The sequence below is a fragment of the Lactuca serriola genome, chromosome 3, assembly GCF_051521515.1.
Source record: "Lactuca serriola cultivar US96UC23 chromosome 3, Lser_US96UC23_V15, whole genome shotgun sequence".
NCBI classification, from domain to species: domain Eukaryota; kingdom Viridiplantae; phylum Streptophyta; class Magnoliopsida; order Asterales; family Asteraceae; genus Lactuca; species Lactuca serriola.
Window position 1 is genome coordinate 86,591,811 of NC_136410.1, and position 6,063 is coordinate 86,597,873.

The window sequence follows — 6,063 nt, forward strand, 5'->3', positions numbered from 1 at the left end:
TAAGTATAAATAAAACTCCTTTTATTTATCACCATATCGATTACTCATTATTTGTCGTTTCGGGTAATCAACTTCTTACTTGAATTATTACACTTGGCCCATGCTCTTAGCATGCACACAATGTTTACCTATGGTTCTTACTTTTGTGAAATAGATCAAATTGAACACATTTCCAATCATTCTCATTTCACAACTCCAAATCCTTTTTCATAAGTGTAAGAATATCAAATTCTTGCCACTTATAGAATATGCTAGATTCTAACATTTTATGCAATGATCCTTTCGTAATGTCACTGCACCAAAGTCACAAAGACTATTGCCAATGATATTACAAAGTTCTCTATTGGAGATTGTTACAAGACAATTCCTTAGATATGATGTCTCTCACTCAAAGTACATTCCTTTGAACATCCTTTGCATAAAAGTTTCTAATCTAGTCATAGATTTTCAATATCCAATTCTCAATATGGACACGTTTCCATATTTTCCATATGACAACTCATTCTTAATAGAATCTTATCTATTCGTAATGATGTTTGTGACATCCCCAAAATCTCGGCCAGAAAAGACCGATTTCATTTATGCTTTTTAAACATTTTCAGAGTAAATCCGTTTGATTTTAAAAGAGATGCGGAATTTGTTCCCAAAAACAAAACATGATAAAATAGATATTTATCAAAACATTTCATATAGAAATATGATTTCATTTCATAATCAAAAGTCGGGATGTCATGTTCCGATACAGATCACAAAGCATAAACAATAACATTACAAGTCGTTCAACAAATATACACATATACAGACTTGTAAACAAAACAACTTGATGATTCGCCCATCTTAAGCTCTTGCGCCACTTCCTGTAATACAAATCAACTGAGTGGGTCAGGCTTGGGAGCCTGGTGAGCATATAGGGTTTTCAAACCCACAATAATTATATTTAATTTCATCAATCAACAATAAACCCGATTACCCATTCCCGTTATCCTCACCTTACGTTCCTAAAAATAACGTCTATTATAAGGAACTTATTTCAGGATTTTCATCGGGACGGACATTACTGTAGAGGGGCTTCCTCAACAATAAGTGTCCTAAAGGCAACCATGTGGGGGATAGAGTACACCGGTGAACACGTCGTTCACAACACCTACAGGTAATGAGCCTGCTAGTGTTCCACAGGACAGTTTAGAATAGTCCGTGGTCGTCATCCATACTCTGCTGAATGACTAGAATAACACCAATAACACCGAGGCCTCTCATCTGTTTATTTCACACCAATTATCTACCCATGTTCTACCCAACATATTAGTAGATAAAAATATATACATTTTTATACATTATTTATAAAACCTGTATAGCATGCTTTAATCAATACATATTCCACATAACAGATGAGGCATACACACATAACACGTATTTCATAGAGAATATATCAGATCTATGAGATAGAAGAGAGTGAATATACATTCACACATATAACCACAAAATATATACACGTAGCACGTATTTTATATTAAATACTTCATAATATTGCGTTGGAAAGAAAATAACTACACACTCACATCCCGTATTCTTAAATACGTTTAAAAATTACTTGTATAATATCGCGTATTGAAAAGGGACTATACACTCACTTGATCAGAAGATGATCCGACAGCACTACGGCTTATAGAAGTAGTATACTTCGATAGATCTGGAAGATCTTCACCAAAACCGAACTCCTCGCGGGCAGAGCTTCGGCTCGGGAATAACGCTCTTCGGGATCCTCGGGGCTTCGGATCTTGCTTCGGGGCTCGGGAATGATACCGGGGCTTCGGGATATGATTGGCATGCAATTTGAGGCAAAACTTAGAGAGAAAGTAAGAAAAATCGCAAGGAAATGGCTGATCTCGAGTTCTATTTATAGGCTGCTGGGTCTGGGATTACGCGGGGCGTAATCTCAAATTACGCAGGGCGTACTCAGTACGCAGGGCGTACTCGGTTACGCGGGGCGTACTTTGACGTCACTGCGTGCGTCGACTGGTGGCACTCGAGTATTGGTCAGACAAGTTGCATCCGACTGAGTACGCGGGGCGTACTCAATTACGCGGGGCGTAATTGACTCGTCGAACTTCTAAATTGCGTAACTTTCGCATACGAGCTCCGTTTTCGACGTTCTTTATATCCACGCGAAGGTCAGACCATACTCTATAACTTTCATTTAGACTCCGTCGGCTAGTTTTGACTTTTATTTTTATTAATTATTTTTAGAAGGCCCGGACAGGAAAACTTCGTCATAAAATCATAACTCATTCGTCCGATGTCCGTTCTCGCCTATCTTTCCGTCGTTTCGCTACTAACAACGAGATCTTCGATTCTCATTTAGATTGTTTCGGCTAAAAACCGCTCGATCTCAAATCGAGTATTTGGGCTGCATACTGCTAAGTCGAAACTTAGAAAAATCATAACTTCCTCTCATACGAAGTCAGATTTGGGCGTTCCTTTTATGCACGCTCTCGGTTTAACGAAATCTACGAATTTCGTTTAGATCGCTAAGGCTAAATATCGCTCTATCTTAAATTCATATTTTACGTCACTCGACGTTGTGCCGGTTCTGTCGCGAAACTTCGACAGGTCATAACTTCTTCGTTATAACTCGGATTTTGGCATTCCTTATATCTCCGGAATCCTTGTTTCAACCACTACAACTTTATGCAAAGATATCAGGCTTATCTCACAATTTAATTTTGACGCTTATTTTATTCTTAATTCATTAAATTATAATAATTAAGAAAATAAACACATAAATCACATAATTCACATAATTCACAAATAATACATTTTTATTATTTCAAATTGGGGTTACAAAGGTTAACCTAGACTATTACATTGCTAAAAATGGCAAGCCTAGAAACACGGGCGTTACAATTCTCTCCACCTTAGAATGATTCCGTCCCCGGAATCACACACCAACAAACAAATGCGGATATCGACTCCTCATGTCACTCTCCGTTTCCCAGGTGAGATTCGGCCCATTCGTGTGTTTCCATTGGACAAGCACTAACTCCACCATCTTACGTCGCAATTTCTTAGTCTTTCGGTCAACGATTGCCTCCGGTTCCTCAATCAACCTTTTGTTCTCATCGATCCTCAACTCCAAAAGTGGAATTATGTCGGGAACTTCTCCCGTGAACTTCCTCAAGTAACACACATGAAAAGTGTTATGAATTCCATTCAGTTCTTCTGGTAGTTCGAGTTTGTAAGCTTGGTTCCCAATCCTCTGAAGAACTTTAAACGGTCCAATAAACCTTGGACTTAAGTTTCCCTTTTTACCAAATCTTATAAGTCCCTTCCACGGCGAGACTTTAAGCAAAACCGAATCTCCAACTTCAAAAGTCATCGGTCTTCGCTTTTTGTCAGCATAGCTCTTTTGACGGTCCTGAGCTGCTAACATTCTTTCCCTAATAATTTTCAACTATTCAGCCGTTTGATGGACTATCTCCGGTCCCATAAACTGCTTTTCCCCAGCCTCAAGCCAACAAGACGGCGTACGACACTTCTGTCCATACAATGTTTGATAAGGTGCCATCTTTATGCTCGAGTGAAAACTATTATTATAGGAAAATTCTACCAAAGGCAAATGTTCATCCCAATTACCTAGGAATTCCAAGGTACACGCTCTCAGCATATCTTCCAGTGTTTGTATCGTCCGTTCGCTCTGACCATCAGTCTGCGGATGGTAATCTGTACTTAGACACAACTTGGTACCCAATTCCTCTTGTAGACTTTTCCAAAATCGTGAGGTGAAATGACTGTCACTGTCCGACACAATCGTTAACGGAACACCGTGAAGCCTCACAATTTCCTTCACGTAAGAATTCGCAAGCTTTTCCATAGACCATTTCTCGTTGGCTGCTATGAAATGCGCACTCTTAGTGAATCGATCAACGACCACCCAAATCATGTCGTGACCACTTTTTGTTCTGGGCAGTTTAGTGGCAAAATCCATAGCAATGTCTTCCCACTTACCCATAGGCACAGGTAATGGTTCTAAACTCCCGTATGGTTTCTGATGTTGTGCCTTGACTCTTGCACAAGTCACACACTCGGCCACATACTTCGCGATGTCGAGCTTCATCGTCGGCCACCAATAATAGGGTTTCAAGTCCCTATACATTTTTGTGCTACCGGGATGAATCGAGTACATGGTTTTGTGAGCTTCTTCCATCAGAAGATCTCTGACTCCTCCTGTCTTAGGTATCCAAATCCGATCTTGGAACACCTTCAGTCCGTGATTGTTTACACCGAACACCAACATTTTGCCCAAACGTTCCTCCTTCCGGTAATTTTTCTCAGAAGCTTCGCTTTGAGCTTTCTTTATACTTTCCAAAATAGTCGAGACAACTTCAATTCTCAACGCTCTTGGCCTTTTCTTTTCAAGATTGACCTTCCGACTGAGAGCATCAGCAACAATATTGGCCTTACCGGGGTGGTAAAGTATCTCACAGTCGTAGTCCTTAAGTAATTCCAGTCAGCGTCGTTGCCTCATATTCAATTCTTTCTGACTAAAGAGATATTGGAGACTCTTATGATCAGTGAAAAGTTTGCACTTCGTGCCATAGAGGTAATGCCTCCATATTTTCAGTGCGAAAACTACCGCTGCCAACTCCAAATCATGAGTCGGGTAGTTCTTTTCGTGCTCTTTTAGCTGTCGAGACGCATATGCGATCACCTTATCTCTTTGGGTCAAAACGCAACCCAATCCAACCCCAGACGCATCGCTATAAACAGCGAAGTCTTCAACCCCATCGGGTAGAGAAAGTATTGGTGCCTCGCATAGTTTCTTCTTTAGCTTCTCGAATGCTTCTTTATGCTTATCACTCCAAGCATAAGTAGCTCCTTTGTGGGTCAAAGCTGTTAATGGACTAGCGATCGAAGAAAAGCCTTGGATAAACCTTCGGTAATATCCGGCTAATCCTAAAAAGCTTCGGATCTCCGTGGGACTTTTCGGTTGTTCCCACTTCATCACAGCTTCGATCTTCGCTGGATCAACCATTATCCCTTCTTGGTTGACCACGTGACCCAAGAATTGGACTTCACGAATCCAGAAATCACATTTGGAGAACTTCGCATACAACTTCTCCTTCTTCAAGACTTCCAAAACTTCTCGCAAGTGTCTGCCATGCTCCTCTTGGCTTTTTGAATAAATCAGAATGTCATCTATGAACACTATCACAGATTTATCAAGGAACGGATTACAAACTCTGTTCATTAAATCCATGAATGCTGCTGGAGCATTGGTTAGTCCAAACGACATAACCAAGAACTCATAGTGTCCATATCGCGTTCTGAATGTGGTCTTCTCTATATCCTGCTCTCTTATTTTTAGCTGATGATATCCTGACCTCAAGTCGATCTTTGAGAAATAACTTGAACCTTGTAGTTGATCGAATAGGTCATCAATCCTTGGCAATGGATATCTATTCTTTATTGTTGCCTTATTCAGCTCTCGGTAATCAATGCACATCCTCATGCTTCCATCTTTCTTCTTTACGAATAACACCGGAGCTCCCCAGGGTGATGAACTAGGTCTAATGAAACCTTTGTCCAATAACTCCTGAAGTTGCATCATTAGATCCTTCATCTCCGTCGGTGCTAATCGATAAGGTGCTTTTGCAATTGGCGTTGTTCCGGGCAACAAGTCGATACGAAATTCTACTTGTCGATCGGGCGGTAATCCAGGAAGATCTTCGGGAAATACTTCCGGATAATCACACACAACAGGAATATTTTGCATCACCTTCTTTTCCTTCTTAGCGTCGATCACGAATGCTAAGTATGATGTACACCCCTTGGTCAAACATTTTCTGGCTTTCATTAGAGAAATGATCCCAGAATTTACTCTGCGTTTATCTCCGTACACCATAAATGATTCCTTCCCAGTATCACAATAAAAGCATTTGTAACATCCCCCTCTGGCACGTATCACAATATTGTCCGCTTTGGGCCACTCGGCACGAGGACTTCCCAGGGGGGTTCACTTTCACTATTTTCTTCTTGCATAAAATTTCGGCATCATTGGCGCTA